A 12,150-nucleotide genomic window follows, 5' to 3' on the forward strand; every position below is an offset into this window, starting at 1 on the left:
CTAACACCAGATAGGTGTTTATACAACACCAATTAGTATCAAAACTGCATCGGTTTGATTCCAAACTGGTGTCGTTTGAATTCTTCTCTGGTTTGGACATTATATAGATTCCAGGCTGGTGTTAAATCAACACCGGAGTTTTTGCAGTGTACCCTTCAATGCACCTCTCATCGCCTGGTCCTGATATAGCCTTGTGAACTTGTACGAGTTTTTTTTATTATGTGGACACTATGAAGTATGGTCCATGCGATGCCACTCGTAACATTAGTATTAATGCATACAGGTGTCATGCGCGTAAAACATTACCCATAGTATGTTAAAATCCTAAAAAATAAACGTGAAATTAGAGGGTCGAATGTTTACTACCATTGGATAGGATATGTATCTGACCAGAAAAGGGTATCGTAGCCAGCTCATTTTAAAAACAAATCGTCATGTATCGACATAACTATGATTGGATTTAGTTTTTAGTTCGCCAATACACTGCAAAAACTCTGGTGTTGATTGACACCAGACCAGAATCTATATATGTCCATACCAGAGAAGTTTTAAACAACACCAGTTTTGTTTTGGTCTAACACCAGATAGGTGTTTATACAACACCAATTAGGATTAAAACTGCATCGGTTTGATTCCAAACTGGTGTCGCTTGAATACTTCTCTGGTTTGGACATTATATAGATTCCAGGCTGGTGTTAAATCAACACCGGAGTTTTTGCAGTGTACCCTTCAATACACCTCTCATCGCCTGGTCCTGAGATAGCCTTGTGAACTTGTACGAGTTTTTTTTATTATGTGGACACTATGAAGTATGGTCCATGCGATGCCACTCGTAACATTAGAATTAATGCATACAGGTGTCATGCGCGTAAAACATTACCCATAGTATGTTAAAATCCTAAAAAATAAACGTGAAATTAGAGGGTCGAATGTTTACTACCATTGGATAGGATATGTATCTGACCAGAAAAGGGTATCGTAGCCAGCTCATTTTAAAAATAAATCGTCATGTATCGACATAACTATGATTGGATTTAGTTTTTAGTTCGCCAATACACTGCAAAAACTCTGGTGTTGATTGACACCAGACCAGAATCTATATATGTCCACACCAGAGAAGTTTTAAACAACACCAGTTTTGTTTTGGTCTAACACCAGATAGGTGTTTATACAACACCAATTAGAATCAAAACTGCATCGGTTTGATTCCAAACTGGTGTCGTTTGAATACTTCTCTGGTTTGGACATTATATAGATTCCAGGCTGGTGTTAAATCAACACCGGAGTTTTTGCAGTGTACCCTTCAATGCACCTCTCATCGCCTGGTCCTGATATAGCCTTGTGAACTTGTACGAGTTTTTTTTATTATGTGGACACTATGAAGTATGGTCCATGCGATGCCACTCGTAACATTAGTATTAATGCATACAGGTGTCATGCGCGTAAAACATTACCCATAGTATGTTAAAATCCTAAAAAATAAACGTGAAATTAGAGGGTCGAATGTTTACTACCATTGGATAGGATATGTATCTGACCAGAAAAGGGTATCGTAGCCAGCTCATTTTAAAAACAAATCGTCATGTATCGACATAACTATGATTGGATTTAGTTTTTAGTTCGCCAATACACTGCAAAAACTCTGGTGTTGATTGACACCAGACCAGAATCTATATATGTCCATACCAGAGAAGTTTTAAACAACACCAGTTTTGTTTTGGTCTAACACCAGATAGGTGTTTATACAACACCAATTAGGATTAAAACTGCATCGGTTTGATTCCAAACTGGTGTCGCTTGAATACTTCTCTGGTTTGGACATTATATAGATTCCAGGCTGGTGTTAAATCAACACCGGAGTTTTTGCAGTGTACCCTTCAATACACCTCTCATCGCCTGGTCCTGAGATAGCCTTGTGAACTTGTACGAGTTTTTTTTATTATGTGGACACTATGAAGTATGGTCCATGCGATGCCACTCGTAACATTAGAATTAATGCATACAGGTGTCATGCGCGTAAAACATTACCCATAGTATGTTAAAATCCTAAAAAATAAACGTGAAATTAGAGGGTCGAATGTTTACTACCATTGGATAGGATATGTATCTGACCAGAAAAGGGTATCGTAGCCAGCTCATTTTAAAAATAAATCGTCATGTATCGACATAACTATGATTGGATTTAGTTTTTAGTTCGCCAATACACTGCAAAAACTCTGGTGTTGATTGACACCAGACCAGAATCTATATATGTCCACACCAGAGAAGTTTTAAACAACACCAGTTTTGTTTTGGTCTAACACCAGATAGGTGTTTATACAACACCAATTAGGATCAAAACTGCATCGGTTTGATTCCAAACTGGTGTCGTTTGAATACTTCTCTGGTTTGGACATTATATAGATTCCAGGCTGGTGTTAAATCAACACCGGAGTTTTTGCAGTGTACCCTCCAATACACCTCTCATCGCCTGGTCCTGAGATAGCCTTGTGAACTTGTACGAGTTTTTTTTATTATGTGGACACTATGAAGTATGGTCCATGCGATGCCACTCGTAACATTATAATTAATGCATACAGGTGTCATGCGCGTAAAACATTACCCATAGTATGTTAAAATCCTAAAAAATAAACGTGAAATTAGAGGGTCGAATGTTTACTACCATTGGATAGGATATGTATCTGACCAGAAAAGGGTATCGTAGCCAGCTCATTTTAAAAATAAATCGTCATGTATGGACATAACTATGATTGGATTTAGTTTTTAGTTCGCCAATACACTGCAAAAACTCTGGTGTTGATTGACACCAGACCAGAATCTATATATGTCTACACCAGAGAAGTTTTAAACAACACCAGTTTTGTTTTGGTCTAACACCAGATAGGTGTTTATACAACACCAATTAGTATCAAAACTGCATCGGTTTGATTCCAAACTGGTGTCGTTTGAATACTTCTCTGGTTTGGACATTATATAGATTCCAGGCTGGTGTTAAATCAACACCGGAGTTTTTGCAGTGTACCCTCCAATACACCTCTCATCGCCTGGTCCTGAGATAGCCTTGTGAACTTGTACGAGTTTTTTTTTATTATGTGGACACTATGAAGTATGGTCCATGCGATGCCACTCGTAACATTAGAATTAATGCATACAGGTGTCATGCGCGTAAAACATTACCCATAGTATGTTAAAATCCTAAAAAATAAACGTGAAATTAGAGGGTCGAATGTTTACTACCATTGGATAGGATATGTATCTGACCAGAAAAGGGTATCGTAGCCAGCTCATTTTAAAAATAAATCGTCATGTATGGACATAACTATGATTGGATTTAGTTTTTAGTTCGCCAATACACTGCAAAAACTCTGGTGTTGATTGACACCAGACCAGAATCTATATATGTCCACACCAGAGAAGTTTTAAACAACACCAGTTTTGTTTTGGTCTAACACCAGATAGGTGTTTATACAACACCAATTAGGATCAAAACTGCATCGGTTTGATTCCAAACTGGTGTCGTTTGAATACTTCTCTGGTTTGGACATTATATAGATTCCAGGCTGGTGTTAAATCAACACCGGAGTTTTTGCAGTGTACCCTCCAATACACCTCTCATCGCCTGGTCCTGAGATAGCCTTGTGAACTTGTACGAGTTTTTTTTATTATGTGGACACTATGAAGTATGGTCCATGCGATGCCACTCGTAACATTAGAATTAATGCATACAGGTGTCATGCGCGTAAAACATTACCCATAGTATGTTAAAATCCTAAAAAATAAACGTGAAATTAGAGGGTCGAATGTTTACTACCATTGGATAGGATATGTATCTGACCAGAAAAGGGTATCGTAGCCAGCTCATTTTAAAAATAAATCGTCATGTATGGACATAACTATGATTGGATTTAGTTTTTAGTTCGCCAATACACTGCAAAAACTCTGGTGTTGATTGACACCAGACCAGAATCTATATATGTCTACACCAGAGAAGTTTTAAACAACACCAGTTTTGTTTTGGTCTAACACCAGATAGGTGTTTATACAACACCAATTAGTATCAAAACTGCATCGGTTTGATTCCAAACTGGTGTCGTTTGAATACTTCTCTGGTTTGGACATTATATAGATTCCAGGCTGGTGTTAAATCAACACCGGAGTTTTTGCAGTGTACCCTCCAATACACCTCTCATCGCCTGGTCCTGAGATAGCCTTGTGAACTTGTACGAGTTTTTTTTTATTATGTGGACACTATGAAGTATGGTCCATGCGATGCCACTCGTAACATTAGAATTAATGCATACAGGTGTCATGCGCGTAAAACATTACCCATAGTATGTTAAAATCCTAAAAAATAAACGTGAAATTAGAGGGTCGAATGTTTACTACCATTGGATAGGATATGTATCTGACCAGAAAAGGGTATCGTAGCCAGCTCATTTTAAAAATAAATCGTCATGTATGGACATAACTATGATTGGATTTAGTTTTTAGTTCGCCAATACACTGCAAAAACTCTGGTGTTGATTGACACCAGACCAGAATCTATATATGTCCACACCAGAGAAGTTTTAAACAACACCAGTTTTGTTTTGGTCTAACACCAGATAGGTGTTTATACAACACCAATTAGGATCAAAACTGCATCGGTTTGATTCCAAAACTGGTGTCGATTGAATACTTCTCTGGTTTGGACATTATATAGATTCCAGGCTGGTGTTAAATCAACACCGGTGTTTTTGCAGTGTACCCTCCAATACACCTCTCATCGCCTGGTCCTGAGATAGCCTTGTAAACTTGTACGAGTTTTTTTTATTATGTGGACACTATGAAGTATGGTCCATGCGATGCCACTCGTAACATTAGAATTAATGCATACAGGTGTCATGCGCGTAAAACATTACCCATAGTATGTTAAAATTCTAAAAAATAAACGTGAAATTAGAGGGTCGAATGTTTACTACCATTGGATAGGATATGTATCTGACCAGAAAAGGGTATCGTAGCCAGCTCATTTTAAAAATAAATCGTCATGTATGGACATAACTATGATTGGATTTAGTTTTTAGTTCGCCAATACACTGCAAAAACTCTGGTGTTGATTGACACCAGACCAGAATCTATATATGTCCACACCAGAGAAGTTTTAAACAACACCAGTTTTGTTTCGGTCTAACACCAGATAGGTGTTTATACAACACCAATTAGTATCAAAACTGCATCGGTTTGATTCCAAACTGGTGTCGTTTGAATTCTTCTCTGGTTTGGACATTATATAGATTCCAGGCTGGTGTTAAATCAACACCGGAGTTTTTGCAGTGTACCCTTCAATACACCTCTCATCGCCTGGTCCTGAGATAGCCTTGTGAACTTGTACGAGTTTTTTTTATTATGTGGACACTATGAAGTATGGTCCATGCGATGCCACTCGTAACATTAGTATTAATGCATACAGGTGTCATGCGCGTAAAACATTACCCATAGTATGTTAAAATCCTAAAAAATAAACGTGAAATTAGAGGGTCGAATGTTTACTACCATTGGATAGGATATGTATCTGACCAGAAAAGGGTATCGTAGCCAGCTCATTTTAAAAATAAATCGTCATGTATCGACATAACTATGATTGGATTTAGTTTTTAGTTCGCCAATACACTGCAAAAACTCTGGTGTTGATTGACACCAGACCAGAATCTATATATGTCCACACCAGAGAAGTTTTAAACAACACCAGTTTTGTTTTGGTCTAACACCAGATAGGTGTTTATACAACACCAATTAGGATCAAAACTGCATCGGTTTGATTCCAAACTGGTGTCGTTTGAATACTTCTCTGGTTTGGACATTATATAGATTCCAGGCTGGTGTTAAATCAACACCGGAGTTTTTGCAGTGTACCCTCCAATACACCTCTCATCGCCTGGTCCTGAGATAGCCTTGTGAACTTGTACGAGTTTTTTTTATTATGTGGACACTATGAAGTATGGTCCATGCGATGCCACTCGTAACATTATAATTAATGCATACAGGTGTCATGCGCGTAAAACATTACCCATAGTATGTTAAAATCCTAAAAAATAAACGTGAAATTAGAGGGTCGAATGTTTACTACCATTGGATAGGATATGTATCTGACCAGAAAAGGGTATCGTAGCCAGCTCATTTTAAAAATAAATCGTCATGTATGGACATAACTATGATTGGATTTAGTTTTTAGTTCGCCAATACACTGCAAAAACTCTGGTGTTGATTGACACCAGACCAGAATCTATATATGTCTACACCAGAGAAGTTTTAAACAACACCAGTTTTGTTTTGGTCTAACACCAGATAGGTGTTTATACAACACCAATTAGTATCAAAACTGCATCGGTTTGATTCCAAACTGGTGTCGTTTGAATACTTCTCTGGTTTGGACATTATATAGATTCCAGGCTGGTGTTAAATCAACACCGGAGTTTTTGCAGTGTACCCTCCAATACACCTCTCATCGCCTGGTCCTGAGATAGCCTTGTGAACTTGTACGAGTTTTTTTTTATTATGTGGACACTATGAAGTATGGTCCATGCGATGCCACTCGTAACATTAGAATTAATGCATACAGGTGTCATGCGCGTAAAACATTACCCATAGTATGTTAAAATCCTAAAAAATAAACGTGAAATTAGAGGGTCGAATGTTTACTACCATTGGATAGGATATGTATCTGACCAGAAAAGGGTATCGTAGCCAGCTCATTTTAAAAATAAATCGTCATGTATGGACATAACTATGATTGGATTTAGTTTTTAGTTCGCCAATACACTGCAAAAACTCTGGTGTTGATTGACACCAGACCAGAATCTATATATGTCCACACCAGAGAAGTTTTAAACAACACCAGTTTTGTTTTGGTCTAACACCAGATAGGTGTTTATACAACACCAATTAGGATCAAAACTGCATCGGTTTGATTCCAAACTGGTGTCGTTTGAATACTTCTCTGGTTTGGACATTATATAGATTCCAGGCTGGTGTTAAATCAACACCGGAGTTTTTGCAGTGTACCCTCCAATACACCTCTCATCGCCTGGTCCTGAGATAGCCTTGTGAACTTGTACGAGTTTTTTTTATTATGTGGACACTATGAAGTATGGTCCATGCGATGCCACTCGTAACATTAGAATTAATGCATACAGGTGTCATGCGCGTAAAACATTACCCATAGTATGTTAAAATCCTAAAAAATAAACGTGAAATTAGAGGGTCGAATGTTTACTACCATTGGATAGGATATGTATCTGACCAGAAAAGGGTATCGTAGCCAGCTCATTTTAAAAATAAATCGTCATGTATGGACATAACTATGATTGGATTTAGTTTTTAGTTCGCCAATACACTGCAAAAACTCTGGTGTTGATTGACACCAGACCAGAATCTATATATGTCTACACCAGAGAAGTTTTAAACAACACCAGTTTTGTTTTGGTCTAACACCAGATAGGTGTTTATACAACACCAATTAGTATCAAAACTGCATCGGTTTGATTCCAAACTGGTGTCGTTTGAATACTTCTCTGGTTTGGACATTATATAGATTCCAGGCTGGTGTTAAATCAACACCGGAGTTTTTGCAGTGTACCCTCCAATACACCTCTCATCGCCTGGTCCTGAGATAGCCTTGTGAACTTGTACGAGTTTTTTTTTATTATGTGGACACTATGAAGTATGGTCCATGCGATGCCACTCGTAACATTAGAATTAATGCATACAGGTGTCATGCGCGTAAAACATTACCCATAGTATGTTAAAATCCTAAAAAATAAACGTGAAATTAGAGGGTCGAATGTTTACTACCATTGGATAGGATATGTATCTGACCAGAAAAGGGTATCGTAGCCAGCTCATTTTAAAAATAAATCGTCATGTATGGACATAACTATGATTGGATTTAGTTTTTAGTTCGCCAATACACTGCAAAAACTCTGGTGTTGATTGACACCAGACCAGAATCTATATATGTCCACACCAGAGAAGTTTTAAACAACACCAGTTTTGTTTTGGTCTAACACCAGATAGGTGTTTATACAACACCAATTAGGATCAAAACTGCATCGGTTTGATTCCAAAACTGGTGTCGATTGAATACTTCTCTGGTTTGGACATTATATAGATTCCAGGCTGGTGTTAAATCAACACCGGTGTTTTTGCAGTGTACCCTCCAATACACCTCTCATCGCCTGGTCCTGAGATAGCCTTGTAAACTTGTACGAGTTTTTTTTATTATGTGGACACTATGAAGTATGGTCCATGCGATGCCACTCGTAACATTAGAATTAATGCATACAGGTGTCATGCGCGTAAAACATTACCCATAGTATGTTAAAATTCTAAAAAATAAACGTGAAATTAGAGGGTCGAATGTTTACTACCATTGGATAGGATATGTATCTGACCAGAAAAGGGTATCGTAGCCAGCTCATTTTAAAAATAAATCGTCATGTATGGACATAACTATGATTGGATTTAGTTTTTAGTTCGCCAATACACTGCAAAAACTCTGGTGTTGATTAACACCAGACCAGAATCTATATATGTCCACACCAGAGAAGTTTTAAACAACACCAGTTTTGTTTCGGTCTAACACCAGATAGGTGTTTATACAACACCAATTAGTATCAAAACTGCATCGGTTTGATTCCAAACTGGTGTCGTTTGAATTCTTCTCTGGTTTGGACATTATATAGATTCCAGGCTGGTGTTAAATCAACACCGGAGTTTTTGCAGTGTACCCTTCAATACACCTCTCATCGCCTGGTCCTGAGATAGCCTTGTGAACTTGTACGAGTTTTTTTTATTATGTGGACACTATGAAGTATGGTCCATGCGATGCCACTCGTAACATTAGTATTAATGCATACAGGTGTCATGCGCGTAAAACATTACCCATAGTATGTTAAAATCCTAAAAAATAAACGTGAAATTAGAGGGTCGAATGTTTACTACCATTGGATAGGATATGTATCTGACCAGAAAAGGGTATCGTAGCCAGCTCATTTTAAAAATAAATCGTCATGTATGGACATAATTATGATTGGATTTAGTTTTTAGTTCGCCAATACACTGCAAAAACTCTGGTGTTGATTGACACCAGACCAGAATCTATATATGTCCACACCAGAGAAGTTTTAAACAACACCAGTTTTGTTTTGGTCTAACACCAGATAGGTGTTTATACAACACCAATTAGTATCAAAACTGCATCGGTTTGATTCCAAACTGGTGTCGTTTGAATACTTCTCTGGTTTGGACATTATATAGATTCCAGGCTGGTGTTAAATCAACACCGGAGTTTTTGCAGTGTATCCTTCAATACACCTCTCATCGCCTGGTCCTGATATAGCCTTGTGAACTTGTACGAGTTTTTTTTATTATGTGGACACTATGAAGTATGGTCCATGCGATGCCACTCGTAACATTAGAATTAATGCATACAGGTGTCATGCGCGTAAAACATTACCCATAGTATGTTAAAATCCTAAAAAATAAACGTGAAATTAGAGGGTCGAATGTTTACTACCATTGGATAGGATATGTATCTGACCAGAAAAGGGTATCGTAGCCAGCTCATTTTAAAAATAAATCGTCATGTATGGACATAACTATGATTGGATTTAGTTTTTAGTTCGCCAATACACTGCAAAAACTCTGGTGTTGATTGACACCAGACCAGAATCTATATATGTCCACACCAGAGAAGTTTTAAACAACACCAGTTTTGTTTTGGTCTAACACCAGATAGGTGTTTATACAACACCAATTAGGATCAAAACTGCATCGGTTTGATTCCAAAACTGGTGTCGATTGAATACTTCTCTGGTTTGGACATTATATAGATTCCAGGCTGGTGTTAAATCAACACCGGTGTTTTTGCAGTGTACCCTCCAATACACCTCTCATCGCCTGGTCCTGAGATAGCCTTGTGAACTTGTACGAGTTTTTTTTATTATGTGGACACTATGAAGTATGGTCCATGCGATGCCACTCGTAACATTAGAATTAATGCATACAGGTGTCATGCGCGTAAAACATTACCCATAGTATGTTAAAATCCTAAAAAATAAACGTGAAATTAGAGGGTCGAATGTTTACTACCATTGGATAGGATATGTATCTGACCAGAAAAGGGTATCGTAGCCAGCTCATTTTAAAAATAAATCGTCATGTATGGACATAACTATGATTGGATTTAGTTTTTAGTTCGCCAATACACTGCAAAAACTCTGGTGTTGATTGACACCAGACCAGAATCTATATATGTCTACACCAGAGAAGTTTTAAACAACACCAGTTTTGTTTTGGTCTAACACCAGATAGGTGTTTATACAACACCAATTAGTATCAAAACTGCATCGGTTTGATTCCAAACTGGTGTCGTTTGAATACTTCTCTGGTTTGGACATTATATAGATTCCAGGCTGGTGTTAAATCAACACCGGAGTTTTTGCAGTGTACCCTCCAATACACCTCTCATCGCCTGGTCCTGAGATAGCCTTGTGAACTTGTACGAGTTTTTTTTTATTATGTGGACACTATGAAGTATGGTCCATGCGATGCCACTCGTAACATTAGAATTAATGCATACAGGTGTCATGCGCGTAAAACATTACCCATAGTATGTTAAAATCCTAAAAAATAAACGTGAAATTAGAGGGTCGAATGTTTACTACCATTGGATAGGATATGTATCTGACCAGAAAAGGGTATCGTAGCCAGCTCATTTTAAAAATAAATCGTCATGTATGGACATAACTATGATTGGATTTAGTTTTTAGTTCGCCAATACACTGCAAAAACTCTGGTGTTGATTGACACCAGACCAGAATCTATATATGTCCACACCAGAGAAGTTTTAAACAACACCAGTTTTGTTTTGGTCTAACACCAGATAGGTGTTTATACAACACCAATTAGGATCAAAACTGCATCGGTTTGATTCCAAAACTGGTGTCGATTGAATACTTCTCTGGTTTGGACATTATATAGATTCCAGGCTGGTGTTAAATCAACACCGGTGTTTTTGCAGTGTACCCTCCAATACACCTCTCATCGCCTGGTCCTGAGATAGCCTTGTGAACTTGTACGAGTTTTTTTTATTATGTGGACACTATGAAGTATGGTCCATGCGATGCCACTCGTAACATTAGAATTAATGCATACAGGTGTCATGCGCGTAAAACATTACCCATAGTATGTTAAAATTCTAAAAAATAAACGTGAAATTAGAGGGTCGAATGTTTACTACCATTGGATAGGATATGTATCTGACCAGAAAAGGGTATCGTAGCCAGCTCATTTTAAAAATAAATCGTCATGTATGGACATAACTATGATTGGATTTAGTTTTTAGTTCGCCAATACACTGCAAAAACTCTGGTGTTGATTGACACCAGACCAGAATCTATATATGTCCACACCAGAGAAGTTTTAAACAACACCAGTTTTGTTTCGGTCTAACACCAGATAGGTGTTTATACAACACCAATTAGTATCAAAACTGCATCGGTTTGATTCCAAACTGGTGTCGTTTGAATTCTTCTCTGGTTTGGACATTATATAGATTCCAGGCTGGTGTTAAATCAACACCGGAGTTTTTGCAGTGTACCCTTCAATACACCTCTCATCGCCTGGTCCTGAGATAGCCTTGTGAACTTGTACGAGTTTTTTTTATTATGTGGACACTATGAAGTATGGTCCATGCGATGCCACTCGTAACATTAGTATTAATGCATACAGGTGTCATGCGCGTAAAACATTACCCATAGTATGTTAAAATCCTAAAAAATAAACGTGAAATTAGAGGGTCGAATGTTTACTACCATTGGATAGGATATGTATCTGACCAGAAAAGGGTATCGTAGCCAGCTCATTTTAAAAATAAATCGTCATGTATGGACATAACTATGATTGGATTTAGTTTTTAGTTCGCCAATACACTGCAAAAACTCTGGTGTTGATTGACACCAGACCAGAATCTATATATGTCCACACCAGAGAAGTTTTAAACAACACCAGTTTTGTTTTGGTCTAACACCAGATAGGTGTTTATACAACACCAATTAGGATCAAAACTGCATCGGTTTGATTCCAAAACTGGTGTCGATTGAATACTTC

This window comes from Lytechinus pictus, chromosome 10 (genome assembly GCF_037042905.1).
Source record: "Lytechinus pictus isolate F3 Inbred chromosome 10, Lp3.0, whole genome shotgun sequence".
NCBI lineage: Eukaryota > Metazoa > Echinodermata > Echinoidea > Temnopleuroida > Toxopneustidae > Lytechinus > Lytechinus pictus.